At 40.1% G+C, this 14,540-nt stretch overlaps 1 protein-coding gene across 3 annotated transcripts in view; it reads right to left on the bottom strand.

Annotated features, from left to right (window-relative positions):
- GRIA3 (glutamate ionotropic receptor AMPA type subunit 3) overlaps window positions 1-14,540 on the bottom strand; it is a 285,127-nt gene that overhangs the window by 150,666 nt on the left and 119,921 nt on the right. The gene's annotated exons all lie outside the window — the stretch shown is intronic.

Genomic DNA, 14,540 nt, shown 5'->3' with positions numbered 1-14,540 from the left:
CATGTCTTTCATCTTCCCCTAAACATTCTTCAGAACAAGACATAGCTTCAGTAGAGATAGAACCTTATAACATGGCTGATTCTTACATGGATGTCACTATCCAACAAGATAAATTATGTTTCCCAAGAAAAATAACTAAGAAAACCTGACACAAAATAACTAGGAAAACTTGAAAAAGACAGCCTATAACAAAGATATCATGCTGGTGCTTTGATCCCAACATTATGAAAATGTTCAATCATGTTAAGTCTTCCTGAGTTTTTCCCCTTTCTTAATTAAATTTACCAGGGATTCTTCATTCCTTTTTAGTCATTTTACATCTGACAACTATTAACTACTAACACCCTATGCTGAATGGGAAAGACAATAAAGATGTGATGCTTGAGTTCTGGATAACCCTTTTGGAGGTAGGGTTTGAGAAGCTGGGAAGAACAGTGTATCTTAAAGTATGAGCCACAAAATAGCACAGCATTTTTGTGTATTGGTCTTTTAGAGTACTTACATCTCTATTTATTATATCTATATTTTTGCTTCTGGTAGGAATCCATAATCTGAGTATAATCTCATTAAGTACAGACATCATTTTATTGGGATATGGTCAAAAGCAGCTCTCTTCTTCCCATAAATTTGAATTGTTTTCCATTTATATTTAGGCAATAACAAATGGAGATGGGTAATGGGAGTGATTTGCAAAGCCAGAATGATCTGTGGGATGACCATTTGGTCACTGGAGCAATAGAGGATGGAGGAAAATCATGGTGCCCTTTGAACACATTCCAGGGCCCATCCTGTAGTGTAAGCAAGCTATGGTTGGGAGTCTTCGTCATTGCACCATAGAAAATGGTATTGACATTTGGAGAGCACGCTTCAGGGAGATGACAGCAGTGACTCAGCCGGTCATTATCACTCCTTTGTGTGCTGGGTGTATGCAGGAAGAAGATCACAAATGAGACCCAAGCACTTGGTAATTTCCAAATGAGCAATTTCAGCACAGGAGCTCAAAATTACAGATCAGAGTAAATTACCATTGCTTTAAATGTTAATTCTTACTCTTTTTAAACCAACCACGCATATTTATTTCTCAGATTTACATTTTCGTGTGGGTTTTCTGTGTTCTCTGTGCTTCAGTGGGAGTTGAGGGTACACGGTGGGGCCAAAGCATGGGATTAAGAAATAAACAGGAAGAAGGAGATTAAAGTATTTGAAAATCTTTCTTAAGCAGTGTACAATAAGGTCTCATTATTTTGAATCCTCCTAATTAAGAATTTATGAAATTCAGCAAGGCCTAGGTTGAATTTTACTTCTATACTATCTATGAAGAAAGTATTGGCTGAATAATAATGGAAAGGAAATGACATCAGGGAGTCTCTGATATGTTTAAACTTTTTAAAAGACCCTTTAGCAAAAGACAAGTATTTTTGTGTATTGAGTCAAAAATCTACATTCTTATCATTTCTATTTGCTAGTCCTATTCCACCACTTACGGTGACCCAGACAAGTTTAATCCCTTTACCATGTGACAGTCCATATTTTTTAATGACAGGTAACATATCTCCTCTTATTTTTATTTTCTTCAGACTAAAGATGTCCCAATCCTACAACAGTTACTTTTATGACATAGTGATAGTTTCCCATACTGTTCTGTATCTCCCTTATGGATATTTTATCAATGTTTTATTGACCCAGATAAATCAGATGTGATCTGACCGGTATGGATGACAATGGGATTATTGCCTCCTTTGATATGGGCTATTATTTTGGCAGCCTAGGATTGCTAATATTTTTAAATCGCCACATTATTTTGTTAACTGACACCAAGCTTGGATTCGACTAAAGCATGTTGGTTCTCTCCATAAAAACTTTGCTACATTTGGACTCACCATCCATGTATCAATATTCATTCCATTCCAACCTGCTTTTGTCTCCCTTTCTTTAATCCCTCACCTCATACCAGTCTGTACGTCTCCCCTATTTTTACATTCGCTCAAACCTGGAAGATGGTTTTGCACATTTATCCAGTACTATCATTGTTACCTGCTCAAGGCAACTATATCTGCATGTCTCTTTTTCTGCTACATATAGACCTTTGTGGATACTCTCCTCTCTCCTGAAGCTTCCATAACTGACTTGTCATTCATTTCTCTAGAGATGAGTAGACTTAAATGCAAGGGAAGTCAGTTACAAGCAGTAAAGTAGCCGATTGGCAGCACTGTATGACAGGTGTTCAAAAAATCCAAATAAAACTTGATAAAAAGTTATAATCCAGACACTTGGAATGCGATGCTGCTGTTAAAAAGATGGCCCAATCTCTATATGATAAAAGAAAGGACTTCTGCAATATATTTTTATGTAGAAAAAAGCTGCAACTAGCACTTATACTATGTAATTTTATTTTTGTAAAGAAAAACCTCACAAAGAATGCAAAGGAATTGGCAGTAGTTATCTCTGAGGTATAGGATTACCAAGAACATCCATTGCACCACAACTTATTTATGTAATGTTTGACTATTTTACAAGAAGCAGGTATTATTTTCTGTAAGTACAAAAACAATAAAGATTTAAAAATATGACTTATGCTGTCCTCTCAGAGCATAAGCTCTTCAAAGACACGGATGACAGATGAGTGCAGCTCTGCATGCTGCCTACTGCCACAAATAAGAGGCCTTTTAACAAACACTGATTTTATAGATCTTTTTATACTTTTGTTCTTTGAATCATGTGAATGTCTTACCTACTCAAAAATTAAATAGAGAAATCCACTGATTTTTTTAATGAGCTGGAGTCTGGGGCCTCCTGGGCTATGAGCCTTGCTCATATTTTCTAAGCAAGTCAGAACGGTGGCTTCATCCTGCAGTATCTTTTACCAAGCAGAATTTCCCTGGGTCTGCCTGAATGTGTGGCTGTGTACTTGAGAGCCCTGGGGGCAATGATCACTTCAATTTAGTACATATCCATGAGTAATCCCCTCCAAAAGGTTTTATTTGTTTTTGTACCTAATTTATTATAGTTTGACTGTTGCCTGTTGCAGCTTCCCAAAGAGAGTAAATATGACTTGAGGGTGAAAAAAAAAAAAGAAAAGTTTGTCACTGGAGGCAGAGCAAAAGCAGGCGTTGGTGCTTGTAGGAGGTGAGGTACTTAACAAAGCCTTGGCTTTGTAAAAATAAGCCTGCTGTTTTAGCAGCTTCAGAATTGTCCTACACTCTGTGTGAGCTTTAGCATGCCCAACTTTGCAATACTGAAAGCTACTTTGTTTGAGCAGCAAATTCTCTCATCTTGATTCCAGACCACTATTGCTGTTCACCTTCTTTTCTTCCTCATTTTAAAGACTGGGAGTTACCACATAGGTAACTGGGTGAACGTTGGATTGTCATCTGCATTCAACCCAGATAATGTAGAAGCACGACAGTATAGGGATGGCAAGGTGACCATGGATGAGGAACTGGGCCCCAGCTATGACCAATCCAACCCTACTGGACTGGTCTTTGGGCTACTCTTGCTAAACAAGGAAGCCATTGTGGGAAAAGCTAGTGTGGGATGCTGTGCTATACCATTAGATGTCCTTTTAGCACCAAAGGGCTTTTTCCTTCAGCTTCCGGGAAGGTTGTTGGCTGAAGAAAGCTGCCTAGCTTCAAGTCATGCTCCCTTCCCAGAGCAGCCTGCATCCAGTGACTGCTTATTACAGGGTACAAAGGCACAACCCCTTTACCCAAGAAGGGGTAACTCTAAAGGGCCATCCCAACCTCAGAGCTCCCTGATGGGTAGGCAGAGATCTTGTTAAGACAGCACCACAGCCCAGCTCCTCCTTCCTTCTGCCCAAACCCGCTCCTTCTTTTTCTCCCATGAGTGTTGGTAGTGAAGATACTCCCCAGTAAACTTTAGCATGCTGATCTCTATCTCAGAAGCTGCTCCCAGAGAATTCAATCTGCGACTGTTGGGTTGACCTCATGACAGGGATGGCAGCAGATACAAAAATATCTCAAATCTACAATTGTCAAAATAATTTTCACAGGGGGAGAGAAGGTCAGGATTTCGTTCACTATACAAATGAAATGAAAAACTGCTCCATGCTGAACAAATTTAGTATTTGATCTAAAAACAGAATGATAAACTTGCCCATCTTCTGTCCCATTCTCTCAGCATTCTGTCCTTTTCCAGGTGCCAGTGTAAGAATGGCTAATGGCTTAATGTGTTACCCCCTCCAGCTAACACAGTTGCATCTTGGCAGTGTCCTTCACACAAGCCAGTTTGGAAGGAAAGGAAAAGGAATGTTGAGCATTGTTTTAGGGTCTGCCAATCTCATGAGGTCTTTCACATGTTGGCTCTGAAAGTTGGTGATGTGCTTTATGATCTTTAGGCGATGCATTTAACAAATGAACAGCTGGTGGCTGGTGGGTATCTCAGAGGCCAGTGGAGTGTGGGGTCACTGTCCATCTTGCCTATGTTACTCAACCGAATTCAGCTGAAGGAAGCATTACTTTATTTTTCTGCATTTTTACTTACTTCTGTGGCTCTTGACTCTGGCTGCACATTATAAACACCTTGGAAGTTTTTAAAAATGGATGTCCCAGCCTCACCCTGGATATGGGCTTTAGTTTATTTTAAATTCCTTGGGTGATTCTCACGTACAACCAGGGTTGAGAACTGTTGACCTATTCTAATGGCTACCTAATACAAGGAGGTATGGGGAAGTAGGCTTGTTTGTTTCTTTCTTTCTTTTTAAGATTTTATTCACTTATTTGAGAGAGAGAGAAGGAGAGAGAGATAAAGAGAGCAAGAGGGCAGAGGGAGAGGGACAAGTAGACTCCTTGCTGAGTGAGGAGCCCAATGTAGGGCTTAATCTCAGGAGCATAAGATCATGACCTGAGCTGAAATCAAGAGTTGGACACTTAACTGATGGAGCTATGGAAATAGGTTTCTTTCCTGGTGGAAAGGTTCTGGGTAAGAAAAGCATGATCCGAGAAGGGACCTATAGCCTCCAGAAATAAGCAAAAGAGGTACAAAGGCAAGAAGAGAAGGCTCAGGCCAGGGTTATGAATCACTTCTTCCTGTGGTAGATAAGGAATCTGGGACCAATGAATATGTAGGAAGCAGACCCTAATATATTCAAAACACTTTACAAATGTTTTTCCTCTTCTGAGATAGCATCTTTGTTTTTCTTTCTAAGTATAAAATTAATACACACTCATTTTGGACATCTGAAAAGACACAGAAAGAATAAAAAAATCAAATACAAGTATAGGTGACTCTGCTTCTCAAGGATAACCACTGTTACCATTTGATATATTCTTCCATTTTATTTTATATAAATATATTGTGTTCTTTTTCTCAGTAAAATGAATTGTACTATTTGTGTTCTATCTTTAAAAAGCTAACATTATATCTTGAGCACTGTTTTATGTTATTAAATGTTTTCAAACATGATTTTAATGGCTATATAGTATTCCAGCCCTTAAACATATTTATTTAGCCATTTCCCAATATGAAAATTTCAATTATTCCTAATCTCTCCCTGTTATGAATAATGCTGGGATAACAACATTCATATAGCATCTCTAATTATTTCCATAGGAAATTATAATTATAATTTCCATATTCATACATATTGCCAAATTGCCCTCCAGAAAGGTTGTATCACTTTATGTCCCCATCAGCAGGTTACAAGAGTACTTGTCTCTCTGCCCCTTTGCTAGCATTGACTAATACATGTGCCCATTTGATAGGTGGATATAAAAAGATTCCCTTTCTTGTTAGCATTTCTTTGATTGTTAGTACTAAGTTAATGATTTTAAGAAATTTTTTGGAAGCCTGGGTGGCTCAGTGGTTGAGCATCTGCCTTCAGCTCAGGGCTTGATCCTGGAGTCTCAGGATTGAGTCCCACATCAGGCTCCCTGCATAGAGCCTGCCTCTCCCTCTGCCTATGTCTCTGCCTCTCTCTCTCTATCTCTGTGTGTCTCATGAACAAATAAGGTCTTAAAAAAAACTTTTAAAAAAAGAATATAAATTGTGTCCAGGTTTATTCTTTATTTTGATAATTTCCTCTTTATTTCCATCGTTCAGATTTCTACTGTGATATTAATGGTGTTCTTTTAAAATTATTTTTATTTTTTCTAAAAAATATTTTTATCCTTATTATTATTTTAAGTAGGCTTTATGCTCAACGTATGGCTCGAACTCACAAAAGAGTTGCATGCTCTACTGACTGAGCCAGCCAGGCACCCTGATGGCTTTCTTATTGATTCATAAGAGTCCTAATATATTAAAGATATTAAGTGTCTGTAATATATATCACATATATTTTAATTCAGTTTATTTGACATTTAATGTTGTCTGTGACATATTTTAATCAACAGAAGTTTAACATTTTATGAAATTAATATCCTTGTTCATCAAAAAATTATATGAGATGGAAGGAAGCAAATGAAAATTTCTCTTCTGCTCTCTCTTTCTTTTTTAAAGACTTTATTTAGGGATCCCTGGGTGGTGCAGCGGTTTAGCGCCTGCCTTTGGCCCAGGGCGCGATCCTGGAGACCCAGGATCAAATCCCACGTCGGGCTCCCAGTGCATGGAGCCTGCTTCTCCCTCTGCCTGTGTCTCTGCCTCTCTCTCTCTCTCTCTCTCTCTCTGTGACTATCATAAATAAATAAAAATTAAAAAAAAGATTAAAGACTTTATTAATTCATGAGAGACACACAGAGAGAGAGGCAGAGATGCAGGCAGAGGGAGAAGCAGGCTACATGCAGGGAGCCGATGTGGGACTCCATCCAGGGACCCCGGGATCACGACCTGAGCCAAAGGCAGATGCTCAACTACTGAGCCATCCAGGTGCCCCTCTTCTGCTCTTAGTCTAGTGCTCACCTGAGCTTTAAGCCCAAAACTTATGTGAACCACTCTCTTCATTTCGTACAACTTCTTTGGTCTTCATGGAATATCAGATTTTTCTTGTATATGGTGGCAAAGTAAGTGAATGGGAGAACTACATATGGAATATGAAGTTGGTTTCTGAGATACAAGTGAAGAGCAGAAAAACAGAGAAAAGAGAGAGATGAGAAGCCCAATTCAACTATTTTGAATTATATTTTGTCATATCTAAGAAACCTGATACTCAAAAATCTGAACTCAAGCCCAAATACTTCAGGGTATGTTTATTCATATTACAAATGTACTTTTCTTTTTTAAAAGATATTTATTTTATTTTAGAGAGAGAGGGAGAGAAAGCATGAGTAGGGGTGCGAGAGCATAAGGGGAGAGCGAGAGGAAGGAGTAGAAGAGAGAGAATCCTCAAGCAGGCTCCTCACTGTGTGCAGAGCAGGACGGGGGCGGGGGGGGGGGGCTCTATCTCATGACCCTGAGATCATGACCTGAGCTGAAATCAAGAGTCAGATGCTTAACTGACTGAGCCACTCAGGCGTGCCCCACAAATGTACTTTTCTTTAAAGAGAATTCATGGAAAGATTCCTATACAACATCTGAATCCACATTTTGTCATTTTGTTTTTGTTTTTGTTTTTGTTTGAACTTGATTTAAACACATTTGGTTTTCACCAAAATCGATATAGCGATTGTCTACATTTGAGATGCTAATGCAGAATCTCTTCTGTGTATGAGGAGCTCAAGATGGAAAGATCAAGAACCCCTCTGTGTTTGCATATGGATGCCAGTCTGTGGATTTTGTGGAACAGGATAAAAACAAATATTCACCCATGCCCAGCCCAATTTACCCTTAGTGAATTAAGATTTCCCTGAGGTCTTTCTTCCTCATAATTGTGTTTGTTTAAGTTTCCCTTTAATTAAGAGCTGACCCTTTGCAAATCTTCTCTTCCTTGCAGCTGCATTATTAGGATGGGACCTTAGCTAATTTGGGAGTCAGTGAACAGAAGGTGTCCCCCCCAACCCTGTGTCCCAGTTCTATGTCCATTTCCTCTTTCCCAGTGCAAATCCTCCCTCCACATCAACCCCTTTACTCATACTAGACTGCCCATGACAGATTAAAGCTTAATTGTGACCCCTTCCATGAAGGATTTATGTTTTAAATTAGAATCAAAGCCTGAAAGTAAAGAGGCAAACTCTAATGGAGAAATGGACATAGTAAGCGCGAGGTATTGTTTGGCAGCCTGAGGTATTTCTGATACTCAAATATCCCACTCGAAGCGGCAACTACTGACTGACTACTTGTCGAGTTTAAAGTTGGTTCTGAAACTGGCAATGCATATAATCCTGCTTTTTCATTTTTCTTTTTCATCCTATTCTTCATTATGAACTTTGTCCCCTGCTGGTGAATTACAAAGCTCTATTCTCATCATAAGCTGAGAAGGCATGCCCGAATAAATACATCAATGTTGTTGAGTGAAAGTAAACTTGGTTTGCATCGTCAGCTGAGAGGAAATTTAGAAGACCATCTGGAGTAGATTTGTTTAACATCCAGAAAAAAAGCCTTCTGATCCTCAACCACACAAGGTCTGATATAAAAAATAATAACAAACAAAAGCAAAAATTAAAAAATGGGATTACATCAAACTAAAAAGCTTCTGCACAGTGAAAGAAACCATCATCAAAATGAAAAGGCAACTTACTGAATGTGAGAAGATTTTTGCAAATCATATATCCAATAAGGGATTAATATCCAAAATATATAAAGAACTCATACAACTTATCACCGATGAAATGAAACAATCTGATTAAAAAATGAGCAGAGAATCTGAATAGACATTTTTTTCAAAGAATACAGATGGACAACAGGCACATGAAAAGATGTTCAGCATCAAATTTTTAGGGAAATGCAAATTGAAACCACAATAAGATATCACTTCAACTGGTTAGAAGGTTAGAATGGCTATTATCAAAAAGACAAAGGGCACCTGGGTGGCTCAGTTGGTTAAGCGTCTAACTCTTGATTTCAGTTTAGGTGGCGATCTCAGAGTTGTGAGATCAGACCCTGAGTTGGGCTCTGTGGTGGGCATGGAGTCTGCTTCAGAATTCTCTCCCTCTCTCTCTCTGCCCATCCCTCTGCTCAAGTTTCTCTCTTTCATTCTCTCTCTCTCTTTCTCCCTCAAATAAATAAATGAAATCTTAAAAAAAAAGACACAAGCAACAAGTGTTGGAGAGGATGTAGAGGAAAAGGAACCCTCATACACTGTTGGTGGGAATGTAAATTGGTTCAGCCACTGTGAAAAACAGAATGGAAATTCCTCAAAAAATTAAAAATAGAAATACCATATGATCCAGTAATTCCACTTCTGGGTATTTATCTGAAAAACAGAAAAAGCCTGATTCAAAAAGATACATGCACCCCTATGTTCACTGCAACATTATTTACGACAGCCAAGACATGGAAACAACCTAAATGTCCATTAATGGATGAATGGATTAAAAAGATATGGTATAGGGGTGCCTGGGTGGCTCAGTTAAGCATCTGCCTTCAGCTCGGGGTCCTGGGATCGAGCTCCAAGTTGGGCTCACTGCTCAGCAGGGAGTCTGCTTCTCCCTCACCCCTGCCCCTCCCCTCTGTTCATACTCTCTCTCTCAGATAAATAAAATCTTTTTAAAAAATATATGGTATATATGTGCACATATGTATATATGTATCTATATGTATCCATATACATGTATTCCATCATATATATGATACAATATTACTCAGCTATAAAAAAGAATGAAATCTTGTCACTGAAACAACACGGATGGACCTCGAAGGTCTTATGCTAAGTGTAAGAAGTCAGATTGAGAAAGATACTAATATATGGAATCTTTTTAAAAAAAAAGTGAAACAAGTGAACAAACAAAACAAAAACAATTTCACAGTCACAGAGAACAGATTGGTGGTTACCAGAGGGGAAGTGGGGGTGGAGCATGGACAAAAAAGAGCAAAAGGGGTCAGTTGTATGGTGATGGATGGTAACTAGACTTTTAGTTGTGATCACTTTGTAGTGCACACAGATACTGATGTTGTATATCTGAAACTTACATAATGCTATATTCCAGTTTTACCTCAATTTAAAAAAAAAGAACTAAAAAAATAGAAGGCAACTGCAATTTGTTTTTATTTTTTTATTTATTTATGATAGTCACAGAGAGAGAGAGAGAGAGAGAGAGAGGCAGAGACACAGGCAGAGGGAGAAGCAGGCTCCATGCACCGGGAGCCTGACGTGGGATTCGATCCCGGGTCTCCAGGATTGAGCCCTGGGCCAAAGGCAGGCGCTAAACCGCTGCACCACCCAGGAATCCCAGCAACTGCAATTTGGATTAAAGGGGATGGATACTACAATGCTTGAGCACAATTACTTCATGTTTCTGTTTGGTATCTAGGTAATTGTCCTGGGATACACTGCCTGCAATGCAAACTCACAGAGGGTCTAAGTCATCTCAAAGCTGTTCTGGGGACTGCTCTGCACTTAAAAGATGTCATGTGATGATTGTGCCCATTGATAGGTTTCTTATTTAACATTTCCTCACTTGGCTTTTAAACTCCTTGAAATCAGTAATTTCTAGTACTCATGTGACATTCTCTTAGCAAAGCAAGTAGTGAGTAGCCTGGGTGTTAGCAGGTACTTTATGGGCAGCTAGGGGAGAGCTGACTATAGGTGTCAACCAAATAATGCACTTGCCACCTCTGATTGTGTGGTGGTGGAAACGCTTTACACATGATTGAAAGGGGGCCCCACTTACAGGTTGAGGGAAGAAGTGCTGTCAATCAGCCACAGTTTATCTTCTCCCTAAGTTATTCCAAATAGAACCTAGTGGCCACAATTAATTAAGATAACCACTTACTCTGCCATCCCTCCTCTGGCAGGGGAGGAACTTTGAGTGGGTTCCCAGAAGTGGGTGTATTTTGCATTAAGCATCCACATCCTGGGCTTCCCTTTGGACACAGTAGTTCATAGTTTACACTGTGGCCTGTGCCTATGGAGAAATAAGGTAGATTGACCGAGGTGGGACTTAAGCTCAGAAAATATGTGCCTGCATTCTATTAAGAAAAAGATTTCTTATCTGGACAGTGATTTCTCTGAAAACATTTTCGACATTCTTAATTTTAAGAATGCAAGGTTATGGCAAACCTCTTAACATTCCCGAATTTTGGGGGTGAGGCATGGGTGCTGGCTACCAGCAATAAAGAGAGGAGGTGGAAAGTCAAGGCAAATTTATGTCAAGATGAAAGGAGTTTGGATGTGATTGGAAAGGACTGTCACTTATTCTGCCTGGAAGTGCAGAAATTTCTTGATCCTGATACTATTGGAAGGCTGTCAAAGGTAATATTAAGGGCAAGCTTTTGCCTAGAGGATACAGAGGGGCTAAAGATACAGTCCTAAAGACAGCAGAGAGCATACTTCTCCCTTGAGGAAAGAAAGTTCCCTTTGACTTAATCCTGTGGTCTAAAAACTGCTTGGGAAACACCCAAAGTGGAATGTGCAGAATTTACAAGGTAAAGTAAGGATTTGCATGTGCCCTCTCAGACTAAAAAAAAGAAACACACACATAAAAACATCACTAAGATCAACTCATTTTTGATTAGTTATTTTCTTTCAGTTGAGTTTTTCCAATGGGGATACAACAGTGGATTTAACAGCATGGGTGAGGCTAATATTTCATCTTGCGCAGGCCTTGGGCTTCCGGAGCAGTGGCTGAATCTTGCCTGAACTGTAGAGAAGTTAGGTTGTCTGAGATGGCCAGGATTCTCCTAAGTCTCTTAGCATTCTCAAATATGAGCCAGAATTTAGTGATGGTCCTAATCTCTTCATTGTATAAATGAGAAACTGAAGTCCAGAGGGAGAAAATGATTTATTCAACTTGACCATGACTGCAACCCATTTCTTGTTTTACCTTTCAATATTAATGTGAAATGATGTTTCTACTGTGTTTTCTGGATAAAAATTCATTCTGGGGCAGCCCCGGTGGTCAGCGGTTTAGCGCCGCCTTCAGTCCAGGGGGTGATCCTGGAGACCCAGGATTGAGTCCCGTATCCGGTTCCCTGCATGGAGCCTGCTTCTCCCTCTGCCTGTGTCTCTGCCTCTCTCTCGCTCTGTGTCTCTCATGAATAAATAAATAAAAATTAAAAAAAAATCCTCCTCAAATCTAGCCGAGACTTCCCTTTGGTTCTGGGGCCCATTCTAATCTACACGGGCTTTGAAACTCGTGGCTTAATTCATCTTGCCTAATCACACAGTTCTCAGGCAAGGCCCAGCCTTCTCTAGCATCTTTGATCTCTAAGGACTTACTCTGGCTGCCCTCCACACCTAGAAAAGCCTCACTTCCCCCATAAGCCACTCATCTGTTAAAACTCAGTTCAAGACATATCTCATCAAACAGATCACCTAGCTGAGATGGTGGGGAAATGAAGGTTCCAAGCTCTCACATCTATCCTCTATTAGTCTGAGAATCTTAGACTACAGAGGGTGACCACTATCTCTCAAGGGTTATGGGTGAATGCCACCTTTAAGTCATTGCTGGAACGATAGATTTCTTTTAAATTATCATGTGTAAATTTTTTACTCTCATTCCTCATTTTTAAAGACTTTATTTATTTATTTGAAAGAGAGAGGAAGAGAGAGAGAGAGAGAGAGTGCAAGTGGGGCGAGCAGAGGGGGAAGGAGAAGGATGAGGAAAGAATCTCAAACATACTCCATGCTGAGCACAGAGCCCGATGTGGGGCTTGACAACCCTGAAATCATGACCTGAGCCAAAACCAAGAGTCAGATGCTTAATGGGCTGAGCCATGCAGGTGTCCCTCATTCCTCAGTTTTTAAATTGAACTGCTTTTACTTGTCCTGTCAAGTCTGGGATAGGAATATAAATTCACGTTTCTCGAATGCCTAATTTGGGCTCAGCACTGTGCTAAGCCCTTGTACACATTATTACATCTAATCCCTCCAACAATCCTAGGCATAGGTAGTTATCCCCAATGAACAGATGAGGAGATTGAGCCTCAGAGAGGTAGGTGCTTATAAATAAATGCACATAACTAGTAAATTTTGGAGCTGGGATCCATATCCAGGTTGGGCTTCTAAACTCAGGCTCTCCTTTCTCCTCATCAGTGGCTGAAATTACTCCAACATGTGCAGTTGTTCAGGAACTATGGAGTCATACATTTTTCTATGTATTTCTAAATGACAAGGAGGGCTTTAGAACACATTGTTGTATAACTACCTGGAGACACCCCGGGATTTTTCAGGCCCACTAGGATGCATGCTGCGCAATCAACCATAGGTGAATGCTTAACAGGAACACAGTCAGAGTCGTCTGGATAATGGCATATCGCTCATCAGTTAATCACCACCTTTGGAGTTGAGCTGCAGTTACTAGACTGGGTGGTTTTTATCATTGCTTGTGCCTGTATTTATTTCTCACACTGTCTCAGATGCCCCCTGCCTCCAAAGCAGCTGTTTTTTTCTGACTTCCCTATTTCTGTCAAATTTCCTAGTTATCAAATCTGAGCATTATCTGTGACTTTTCCATTGCCCTAAGCAAACATGAAGTGAAATTAATTCATCCTTTCTGTGTCTTCACCATTCTTTATATTCCCATGACTACCAGCTATCTTGAAGTTATTACTGGTATTTGCTTGGGCTGCTGCAAACTGTCCTTCCCCTTCTGTCCAAACTGCTCACGAAGACCAGCTTTAACATTCTCATTTTTTTGATTACATAATAGCTATGCTCATTCTCAAAACCTTCAAGTTTTTCTTTGCCTCTGCGATAAAGTTCAGAGGAAGTATTATAAATGTTTCCATTTGCTTGCAATCCAGGATTTACCTTCTAAGAAAGTCTTGAGAGGCTCTTTAAACTGGGTGAAAGGGATCCCTGGGTGGCGCAGCGGTTTGGCGCCTGCCTTCGGCCCAGGGCGCGATCCTGGAGACCCGGGATCGAATCCCACGTCGGGCTCCCGGTGCATGGAGCCTGCTTCTCCCTCTGCCTGTGTCTCTGCCCCTCTCTCTCTCAGGAATAAATAAATAAAATCTTTTTGTTTGTTTGTTTTTATTTATGATAGGCACACAGTGAGAGAGAGAGAGGCAGAGACACAGGCAGAGGGAGAAGCAGCCCGGGTCTCCAGGATTGCGCCCTGGGCCGAAGGCAGGCGCCAAACCGCTGCGCCACCCAGGGATCCCCCCAAAAAATTTTAAAATGGTGAGATTGTGGTTGTTCCTTTCTCATTCTGGGACTCAGTTTCTTCAATATTCTATTTTGAGGGGTCCCTTAAGGACTATATACATAAGTACTGTCAGAGTTTGGAGAGGGTAGATCAAGAACATTCTATTCTGCTAATAGACAGGGGGGCTAGGACTTAGAGAAAAGGAAAGATAATCTGAAAGAGGACAGTGAGAAAACATCTTTATAAAAATTTCTGTCCACTTATCCTCATTGTTCCTATCTAGTGTTTCACTTGGGAATGGGCACTTTTGCTCATGCTGAGTGTGAAGTTAAGAGGTACAAACAAAGCTAGCCTTACCATTAGGCCCAGCCTCTTTTGCCACCCATGGCACAGATTACCAAGAAGGTTGGCTGGCCAAGATAGAGGGAAAAGTAGAGACCTGTGGATGAGAAGGAGGGTAAT

Source organism: Nyctereutes procyonoides, unplaced genomic scaffold, assembly GCF_905146905.1.
Source record: "Nyctereutes procyonoides isolate TBG_1078 unplaced genomic scaffold, NYPRO_anot_genome, whole genome shotgun sequence".
NCBI classification, from domain to species: Eukaryota; Metazoa; Chordata; class Mammalia; order Carnivora; family Canidae; genus Nyctereutes; species Nyctereutes procyonoides.
Note: the sequence above shows the minus strand (reverse complement) of the source record. Positions and strands in the feature narration are given on the sequence as shown.